The sequence below is a fragment of the Myotis brandtii genome, unplaced genomic scaffold (genome assembly GCF_000412655.1).
Source record: "Myotis brandtii unplaced genomic scaffold, ASM41265v1 scaffold314, whole genome shotgun sequence".
In the NCBI taxonomy this organism is placed as follows: Eukaryota; Metazoa; Chordata; class Mammalia; order Chiroptera; family Vespertilionidae; genus Myotis; species Myotis brandtii.
Window position 1 is genome coordinate 3,298,739 of NW_005362033.1, and position 11,418 is coordinate 3,310,156.

The 11,418-nt window shown below is 42.9% G+C and overlaps 1 protein-coding gene across 11 annotated transcripts in view; it reads right to left on the reverse strand.

The window, feature by feature from the left end:
* The window catches only part of NCOR1 (nuclear receptor corepressor 1), a 241,681-nt gene that overhangs the window by 216,075 nt on the left and 14,188 nt on the right, over positions 1 to 11,418 (reverse strand). Inside the window, exon 1 of one of the 11 annotated variants that reach the window (XM_014542875.1) lies at positions 8,224 to 8,267. The exons of the other annotated variants lie outside the window; for them this stretch is intronic. The gene's annotated coding sequence lies outside the window, so the exon portion shown is untranslated. Of the gene's footprint in view, positions 1 to 8,223; positions 8,268 to 11,418 lie in introns of those variants that run through there. 11 annotated transcript variants of the gene reach the window in all.

The window sequence follows — 11,418 nt, forward strand, 5'->3', positions numbered from 1 at the left end:
CGGCAAGTCAGGTGGGGAACGTTGGAGTCTGCAGTCACTGGAGCAAGCGAGCCTCATGTTCGCTTCCAGCTGCCTGGCTGCCGGCCGCCATCTTGGCTGACAGTTAATTTGCATAAGGATATGCTGATTAGCCAATGGGAAGGGTAGTGGTCGTACGCTAATTACCATGTTTCTCTTTTATTAGTGTAGATATTTATAATATGTCCATGATTCCTATGCCAATACCACACATTTTAAGTTACTGTTAACACTATAAGGCTTTTATATCTGGACAAGTTTCCCCTCACTATGCTTAGTTGTTGCTGCTCCTTTCAAAGCCTTCAGAACGCTATTCTAGCACTTTTCTTCTTTCATGTGAATATCAGAGTCAGCTTATGTAATATGCTAATGATATGCTAAGGCCGCTCAACTGCTCGCTATGACGTGCACTGACCCCCAGGGGGCAGATGCTCCAACTGGTAGGTGCAGCTTGCTGCTGAGGCCTGGCCAATCAGGACTGAGCGAGATGGGCTGGAGACACCCTGGAGCACTCCCGCAGTCCCTCCCCAGCTGGACAACCTCCCGCGTCCCTCCCCAGCACTGATCGTGCACCGGTGAGGTCCCTTGGCCTGGCCTGCGCCCACTCAAAATCCAGGACCCCTCAGGGGATGTCAGAGAGCCTGTTTCTGCCCGATCCCGCAGGCTAGGCCGAGGGATCCCACTGGTAAACGAATCCATGCACCAGGCCATATAGGTGTGTGTTTGTGTGTGTGTGAGTGAGTATATGTATGTATGTATGTATGTGTGTGTGTGTGATTGTGTGTGTGTGTGTATATATGTGTGTGTGTGTGAGTATATGTATGTATGTATGTGTGTGTGTATATATATGTGTGTGTGTGTGTTTGTGTGTGTGTGTGTGTGTGTGTGTGTGTATGTGTATATCCTATATGATAAAAGCCTAGGTGGCATCACGTGCAACGTCACCACAAGATGGCCACCCTTCATATCATCACAAGATGGCCACCACAAGATAGCCAGCAGGGGAGGGCAGTTGTGGGCAATCGGGCCAGCAGGGGAGGGCAGTTGGGGGCAACCAGGCCTGCAGGGGAGGGCAGTTGGGGGCGACCAGGCTGGCAGGGGAGGGCAGTTGGGGGAGAGATCAGGCCAGCAGGGCAGTTGGGGGCGACCAGGCCTGTAGGGGAGGGCAGTTGGGTGCGACCAGGCCTGCAGGCGAGGGCAGTTAGGGGCGACCAGGCCTGCAGGGGAGCAGTTAGGCATCAATCAGGCCAGCAGGGGAGCAGTTGGGGGTGATCAGGCTGGCAGGCAGAAGCGGTTAGGGGCAATCAGGCAGGCAGGCAAGCGGTTAGGAGCCAGCAGTCCCAGTTTGTGAGAGGGATGTCCGACTGCCAGTTTAGGCCCGATACCTCTGGGATCGGGCCTAAACCAGCAGTCAGAGATCCCCCCAGGGGTCCCAGACTGGAGAGAGTGCAGGCCAGGCTGAGGGACACCGACCCATGCACGAATTTCGTGCACCGGGCCTCTAGTCATATATAATGGGAAAATGTGTGTATATAAAGTACCATATATATATAAATTCTCATCTTAATTATATTTAAAAAATATGTAAAATTCCCATAAGAAATATTACACACACACACACACACACACACACACACACACAGGTGTGTACATATATACTCATGACAGGAATTATTTATATACCGGGTTTGGCAAAACTAGGTTTACAGTTATGAGTACATGAAACAGTTTATTCTTGTATTATTATTTATTACTAGAGGCCCAGTGCATGACATTCGTGCACTTGGGGGGAGGGGTCCCTCAGCCCAGCCTGCGCCCTTTTGCTGTCCAGGAGCCCGCAGGGGATGTCTGACTGACGGCTTAGGCCCACTCCCCATGGGGAGTCAGATATCCTTAGCGCTGCTGCGGAGGCAGGAGAGGCTCTGCCATTGCTTGCCAGCCATCAGCCTGGCTTCTGGACTCCCCCTGTGGAGTTCACTGACCACCAGGGGGCAGCTCCTGCATTGAGTGTCTGCTCCCTGGTGGTCAGTGCACATCATAGCAACCGGTCTTCCGCCGTTCGATCTATTTGCATATTACCCTTTTATTATGTATGATTGTATTATTTTTCCATAAGAACAAATGTAAACTTACTTTTGCCATCACCTTGTATAACTAAAATAAAAATTATATATAAATATATTCATATATGTATGTGTATATATGAAAATCCCCATTCATTTAATAATTTATGTCATTTACTAAAGTATTTTTTGTTTGTTTCTATCATTTTAAGGGATTTGGAAGGAGAGCAATTTTTTTAAAAAATTCAGTGTGCTAACTTGATCCAATTTCTCCATTTTAGTGAAATTCTTTACCAAGCTACATTTAGAAAACAAAATTTTCTAGAGAACTATCATTCAATATAACCTTAATACAAAACTTAGAGAAAGAACTTTTTAAAATTTCATGGGTCCTATGTAGCATATGAATAGTTTAAATAAACATACCATTCTTACTACTCATTTAATTTTCTGTTGTAGAAGAACATGGCCAGGGGAGGAGTTAGAAGACAGAACCAGCTGTCTCCCCACACTGTTTCCTGCCTGCTCCCTCTCAACACATGGAAGTCAGAAAAACTAAGACTTGGGAGGTTTTTAGATTATCCAACTCACAATGACTTTATAGATTTAGGAACTGAAGCACAGAGAAATTCAATTTCTCCCATTTCACGAAGTTGCAGTTTTCTCAGTAAATAGTGAACTACTCTGAGATGTTCAGTGGACCGCACATTAAAACCAACTGGGCAGCATTCCCCTCCTACATACTTGCACTTGGTAAAAGAGAAAATGCCAGCACATGGAGTTTTTAATGGTGTGATGTTTGTTTCATTTTGGTTTTAGAAGTAGGTATTATATGTATGACTTAAGAGTTTTTAAAAGTACCATATAATACAAAGAAAAATCTCCCCTCTCCCTTCAGCTAACCAACTGTGCTCCCAGAAGGCAACCAAACTTACTAGTTTCTAGAGTATCCTTTAGAATATTGTCTCTCCCTCTTTCCCCCTACACAAATGGTAGCATAATACCTGGTAGATAAATACTGTTCTATATCCGGCTTTTATTACTTTAGTAATATATCTTGACAATCATTCTCATGAGTCAACAAAAACCTTCATTTTCTTTCTATTGCTGTAGAGTATTTCACTTATATGAATGTTCATAAATGTTTTATATGTTTTCCAAGTAATTCTGATCTGCACCAGTAAGAAATGCTTGCATAATCTATCTCTGAGCTCTCCACCCAATTCAGACATCCAAAGTAAGTAAAAACTACAAATGGAACGGAGAAGCAAAGGGAAAGATATTTTTTAAATATTCAGAAATGGTGAGTCCTGAGTTTAACACTTATATTCAATGTCCCTCAAATATGACTCCAATGGTTTGTCTATGTTTCCCTTTTGTCCGTAATCTTTCATGATGTCCTAGAGCAGTGGTTCTCAACCTTCCTAATGCTGCGACCCTTTAATACAGTTCCTCATGTTGTGGTGACCCCAACCATAAAATTATTTTCGTTGCTACTTCATAACTGTAATTTTGCTACTGTTATGAATCGTAATGTAAATATCTGATATGCAGGATGTATTTTCATTGTTACAAATTGAACATAATTAAAGCACAGTGATTAATCACAAAACAATATGCAATTTTATATGTGTTTCCCGATGGTCTTAGGCAACCCCTGTGAAAGGGTCGTTCGACCCCCAAAGGGGTCGCGACCCACAGGTTGAGAACCGCTGTCCTAGAGGTTTGTGATTTTAGTGAACTTAACTTGAATACCTCCAAAATAAAATAAAGTCAAGTACTATCAACTCAAAGCAGGTGGCAATAAAACATCAGTGAAATCAGAGATTAGCCATTAATAGTATATAAATTTATGGGTCAAAGCAGGTACAAAAACTACTGGGGTATCTGGTCACAAGAACTACAACTTGGAGACCACTACGACCTCCTTCCTCAAAATGTTAAGCATGTAGTAATAGTTCACACCTTCTTATTTTTAAACTGGACTTTCCCCTCAACCATCTTAGATGGAATCCAAACGTATAAAATATACAAAGAAGAAATGATTCTGAAAATGGGGAACCTAGACTCTATCTTTTCAATCTCTCTTCCCCAGTCCTGCCTTCCAACCTCACTCTAGTTCTGGTTCACCAAGATATACCTCCACAGAACACTTTACAGTTTGAAAGCAACTGAAATAAAAGAATCCAGTTTAAAATTAAGGTTGAAGGGGAAGAGAACACCACAAGTGGCAATTTCAATTTTTAAGTTCAGTCCTTTGCACCAAAACTCAATAACTCGGGGTTAGTCACATTCTTGACTCATGAAATGTAAAAATTCTGTGAAACTTTTAAGACACCTGGTCAAGGTTAGCTCTTTCTTTCACCACATTTTGTTGGAATTTGGGCTTTCCTGCCTATTTCTGGGCTCCTCTGTAGCAATTTGAGAGTTTTGAGCATCACCTTCCACTGGAACCCTTTGGAGGGATCTAGGAGTTTCAAGCTGTGACTAGACTTCCAACGGGCTCATCAAGTAAGCTCAAGTTGATTTCGGGGTCTTCTAAGATGCTGAGTGAATAAGATTCAGTTGGCCCTGGCTAAGTGGCTCACCCAGTTGGTTGGAGCATCACCTCTCGCACCAAAAGGTTGCAGATTCCATTCCAGGTCAGGGCACGTACCTAGGTTTCTGGTTCAATCCCCAGTCAAGGCGCATATGGGAGGCAACTGGTCAATATTCCCCTCCCCCCCCCCCCCCCTGTTCTCCTCTCTCTCTCTCTCTCTCTCTCTCTCTCTCTCTCCAATTAATTAAATAAATAAATAAGCAAGCAAGCAAGCAAGCCTTGGCCAGTTTTTCTCAGTGGTTAGAGTGTTGGGCCTTGGACCAAAGGGCAGAACAGGAGTCAATCAATTGATGTGTCTCTCTCACATCAATGTATTTCTTTCTCTCTCTCTCTCTCTCTCTCTCTCTCTCTCTCTCTCTCTTTTCCTAGCACCCCTTTCCCCCCTCCCCTCTGCCTTCCATTCTCTCTAAAAATCAATGGGGAAAAAATATCCTGACTCGTCTGGTAAGGATTAAAAAAATAAAGTAAATGAAAAACATATCCCCACCCCCCAAAAAAATAAAAATAAAAATAATAAAATTAAAAATATATCCTTGGGGTAGGATTTTTAGAAAAAGAAGATTCAGGGATTCTCAAGTTGTCTCAGAAATACTAGCAAAGAACCTTGGTAAATTGACTCTCAACCCTAGTACCAAATTCCCTTTCCTTCTACCAGGAGGTTCACCCCAACAGCAGGACAGAGTAAAGAATTTCCAGGGGCTGGGCCTGGGGCTGGGTCAGGCATACTCTACGTGAGACGTGCAATGTGGACATTGGCAACTGCTTGTAAAGAAAGGCTGCAAAGTATGCTACACGTTATTAAATATTGCACCCTCTCTCTACTTGGAAAACACCACGTGAGAGGAAACTTGAGACTGAATCAAGATTCAGAAGCTTTAGATGTAGCGGTCATTATTGCCGATTTCTTGGAGATCCTTCTGATGATATTAGTATGGAGAATAATTAAGACACTAAGTGGAGTTAGCCATTAGCCTTATTCTTGTACTTTTTGCTTGCTAGTAATTTTAGGATAATTGTGCAGCAGCTTGGGAAATCTACACTGTTAGAACATAATGTATACCAATATTTTGATAACCTCTGATAGAAGTTCTGTGATGTCTTTTTTTTTTCATCCCTTTCTTGAAAGTCTATCTTGAGGCCAATAACTTATAAGGAATCTATATAGTTTGCATTTCATTATACCTCAGTGCCACTTTTTTATTTGACCCAAAGAAACACTAATAGGTCTTGAGTGTTGCTGAAGTCAGTAAGATGAAACGCAGTATCAAAAATTAGAAGTAACTTGTGTGTAAAAAAGAAAGCATTGGGTGGTTTGGCTAGAGCATAATTAGCAAAGGATGTATTAATTAAATTCTCTGGTTTTCAAAAATGTAATTTGTAACAATTTTTTTACATGCTATTTCAATTTTTGTACATGTATAGAGTATCTTATTAAAAGTTGGGGCATATTTGGGCATCTTTAAAAAAAAAAAAAGAAACCTGGTCAAGGTTTTATATGCAACCTCCTCATATCATAAACATTTAGTATAATTATATTTTGGAATGGAAATAATATACTAGAATTAAATGTCACTGTTGTAAGTGACAAGAACACATTTTATCTGGATTTTACAGATAAACTCATAACTAGCCTCCTGTATTTTACAAACAGGCAATAAAATGTAGTAAAATGAAATTGCTCTACTTAAATTCCTTTTTGTATCTTCCCACATTAAAGTACCATAGTCATCCCCCTCCCTTTGATTGTGGTTTCAGCTACTCGTGGTCAACAGCAGTACAAAAATATTAAATGGAAAATTCCAGAAATAATTCATGACTTTTAAATCTCCCATCATCCTACTCCACCCTCCAGCCTGCCCAGAGGTGAATCATCCTTATGTCCAGCATACCCATCCTGCATATGTTACCTGCATATTAGTCACTTAGTAGCTGTCTCAATTATCAAATCAACTGTAGCAGTATCACAGTACTTGTGTTCAAGTAACCCTTATTTTACAATGGCCCCAAAGCACAAGAATAGTGATGCTGGCAATTTGGATATGCCAAAGGATATAAACTGGTTCCTTTAAGAGAAAACGTATGTATGTAGTAGAAAATAAACATAGTATATGTAGGGTTCAGTACTATCCATGGTTTCAGGCATTCACTGGGGATCTTGGAACATACTCCTAAGGCAAGTTAGTAAGAACCTAGGAAAATTCCCTTGCAAGTGGAATGAGGAAACCGAGACAAATGGCTGAACAAACAGCTGGACAGGCTGAACAATTAACAGCCAGCTGATAAATCACAAGATTTTATGCTCCCTAACCAAAGATACCTAAGAGCGGGTGGTTTAAACCTATCCCCTAACCAAAGATATCTAAGAGCAGGTAGCTTAAATCACCTTTTGATAGATAACAAAACAGACCCCCAAAAAAGCCACCTAATTAGAGCCAGACTAATCTATCTATATATAGCCTATCTAATAAAGAGGGAATATGCAAATTGACCATCACACCATCGCAAAATATGGCAGTACCCATAGCCACAAGATGGCGGCACCCAGTCCCCTAAGCCCCGCCGGAGTCCCCCAGTCCTTTCAGCCCCGCCGGGGGGGTGGCAGGCACACAGTGCGGCCGGACCTGCCCTCAACCCCCCAGCCGCCCAGGGCAGGCCCGAGGCACAGGCAAGGCTCGGATGGCGGCTGCCCAGCCGCCCAGGACCAGCCAAGGCTTGCGCTGCCAGCAGTGGCAGCAGCAGAGGTGTGATGGAGTTGTCACCTTCCCCTGATGGCCGAGTCGCCTCCTGTCCCTGAGGGCTCCCGGACTGTGAGAGGGGGCAGGCCGGGCTGAGGAACCCCCCTCCAGTGCATGAATTTTCATGCACCAGGCCTCTAGTATGTGTGTGTGTGTATGTGGGCGCGCGCGCACACACACACACACACACACACACACACATATAAAAGGCTAATATGCTAAGTGTTAGACCCTCCTACCAGTCGCTATGACACGCACTAACCACCAGGGGGCAAATGTTTAACGCAGGAGCTGCCATGACGTGCACTGGCCATTTACAGAGGAACGGCATTGCGTACCTGGCGTCCACAAAGCAACACTCACCTTCCCCCAAGTGGGACACAGGCCCTGCCACCACCCAGGAGCAACAGCCCACCAAATCACAGCCGCTGCCAAGACCCCATGGCACAAAATGCAACCGAAAGCCCAGCCCAGCCCAGAAATGGTGGCTGTGGACACCAGGTAATGATGTCACATAGCAACGCCCGGCTTCCTCTCCGTAGTGACAGGCCATTTAACAATAAATGCCACTGCGAACCTGGTGCCCACAAAGCAACACTTGGCTTCTCCCAAGTGGGACACAGGCCCCTGCCACCATCCTGGAGCGACACCCCACCAAATCACAGCCAACACTGCCAAGACCCCATCCCAGCCCAGCCCAGAAACGGTGGCTGCGGGTGCCGGGTAATGACATCACATTTTTGTTGACATTCTGAAGCTGAAACTGTCAACAGAATATGTCTGAAAACCAACTATTGCCACAACGTACCTCTAAAGTTGAAAGAAGCCAGCATCGTGGACAGAATGTATCTGAAGACCAACTATTGGCACAATGTACCTCTAAGGCTGAAAAAAGTAACATCATCAACAGAGTATGTCTGAAGAACAACTATTGGCACTATGTACATCTGAAGCCAAAAGAAAGCGACGTCATCAACAGAATATGTCTGAAGAACAGTCATCAACAAGTACTACCAATACTGGTAGGAACTGTCTTCATAGCGAAAATGAGGTAAATGAGGATGCAATTATCGAACACAGTTGTGGTGGAATGACTGTTAACATGTCAATTTTGCCTATCCCTAAATTTCTCCAATGAAAAAAACCATCTCATGGAAAATGTACTTGATGTTGCAGTAAAGGCAAAGTTTGTCTAAATGATATAAATTTTCCAGAAAACCCAGCATATATTAAAAAATTAATGATAAATGAAGATTCTGACAGTAAAAATCTCATGGAAAATATTCGTTGTTATATCATGTTGTTATTGTTTATTTATTAATCAATTTATATATTATTTTCATGTACACTTTACTAATTTTCTTTCATCTCTGACACTTCTATTATAGAAAAAGGGTGAATAGCGATATGTATTAAAATATTTTTTAATTAATTTACTTACAATGTGCACGAATCCATGCACCGGGCCACTAGTCCAAGATAAAAGTAAAAGTAAGAAGAAAATGACCCCAGAAACCATCAACAAAACAACAAGAAAGCCCACTGCATGGGAGAACATATTTGCCAATAATATTTCCGATAAGGGTTTAATCTCCAAAATTTACAGAGAACTCACACAACTTAATAAAAGGAAGATAAACGATCAAATCAAAAAATGGACAAAGGATTTAAATAGACACTTTTCGAAAGAGGACATAGAGAAGGCCCAGAAACATATGAAAATATGCTCAAAGTCACTAATCATCTGAGAGATGCAAATCAAAACAACAATGAGTTACCATCTCACACCTTTCAGAATGGCTATCATCAACAAATCAACAAACGACAAGTGCTGGCGAGGATGTAGAGAAAAAAGAACCCTCTTGCACTGCTGGTGGGAATGCAGACTGGTGCAGCCACTGTGGAAGACAGAATGGAGTTTCCTCAAAAAGTTAAAAATGGAACTCCCATTTGACCCAATAATCCCACTACTAGGACTATATCCCAAGAAACCAGAAACACCAATCAGAAAGGATATATGTACCCCTATGTTCATAGCAGCACAATTTACAATAGCTAAGATTTGGAAACAGCCTAAGTGCCCATCAGCAGATGAGTGGATTAAAAAACTGTGGTACATCTACACAATGGAATGTTAGTGCACCTGTTTTCCAATAACACTTTCAGGTGACTGAAGTCATCCATCTTTCTGGGCCGTATGGGTAGGCAGATTCTGAATTTAGGCCTCCATACCCAGCTCCAGGCAGGTTGCCTGACATCCCAGCCGTGAACAAAGATAAACGCAAGAACACTAGGTGCCTTGAGGTGAGGAACAGACTTATAGAATGGTAACTCCAGTGGAATAAAAAATAAAATAAAATATCCATTCCAACCCCACTATTCTAGAGTTCACAGCGATCTAAGATAATTTTTGTTGGCTTTACTTGTATGCTGCCTATGAAATAAAAGTACACTAGAGTAATTAATATCTTTAATTACTTTAGTAAAAGTAGCTCTCTTGTATGCATGCATATTAGCATAACCAATGGACACAGACACTGGGGCGGTGGGGGCTTGCCCAGGGTGGGAATGGCTGTGGGGGAGAGGGGGTCAATTGGGGAGAAAGGAGACATATGTAAAACTTTAGACAATAAAAAAAAGAAAGAAAATGACCCCGCCCTAGCTGGTTTGACTCAGTGGATAGAGTGTCCTCCTGCGGACGAAAGGGTCCCATGTTCGATTCTGATCAAGGGCACATGCCCAGGCTGTGGGCTTGATCCCCAGTAGGGGGCATGCAGGAGGCAGTCAATCAATGATTCTCTCTCATCATTGATGTTTCTAACTCTCTCTCCCTCTCCCTTCCTCTCTGAAATCAATAAAAATATATTTAACAAAAAAAGAAAGATAATGACTCCAGCCCCATTATAAGCTCATTTTTATATATCAATGTACTAAATGACATAGCTGTAAATCTAATGAATAGTCTGTTGAGATCCACCCCTGAGACCTCCCCTAAAATTCCCACCTATAAAAAATAGATAAAACCCTCAGGACAAAGGGTGCCAATGTGAGCTCTTCTTTGAGCAAACCTGTGTCCCCCTTTCCTCGGGCATGTACTTTGCCTCTTCTACCCTAAGCCCTCAGGGTGCCCACAAGACGTGCACCCAGGGGAGCCATGGGCAGTGGCAGCTTGTCCCAGGCTTATCCCCTGGTCCTGTCTCCAGGGGCCCTTCTTTGGCCTCGTGGTCCCAAGCTTTAATAAACTTACTCTCACTTTCACCTGGACTCGTGTGGTGAAACTGTTCCTGCATGAGTCAGGAACCTGCAGGTCGCCTGATTCATGAAAGGTCCTGACTCTACAGAGGCAGGGCTAGCCCTCAGCACAGAAGCAGTTTGGTAACATCCACTGCAGATAAGGAGGAACTACTATAATAAAGACACACACACACACACACACACACACACACACACACACACATTACTCAACAGGAAACGTATCTTGCAACAACAAAATTTCAAAAACAGTCATCTAAAAGGAAAAGAATCCAATTCCTTCTCACGGGAACTCCTGGCTTTTGACCAATAATCTCTGTATAACCAAAATGTACTTGGATAGGTTCTCAAGGTGGACTCAGCTGTGTGTCTGTGTGTGTGTGTGTGTGTGTGTGTGTGTGTGTGGGTCATGGGGGGGATTAAAAATGTACTTCATTGTGGTGAGACTGTAGATGCCTCTTTTGATGAGCAAGAATGAACCCATGGAGGGTCACACTAAGGCAAAGCCCACAGTTCACCAAAGCAGACAAATAATCCTACAAAATACACAATTCAATTTTCTTTTAAATTATCTACACTAATAAAAGAGAAACATGGTAATTAGCGTACGACCACTACCCTTCCCATTGGCTAATCAGCATATCCTTATGCAAATTAACTGTCAGCCAAGATGGCGGCCGGCAGCCATGCACTGAAGTGAACAGGGAGGCTTGCTTGCTCCAGTGACGGCGGACTCCAACGTTCCCCGCCT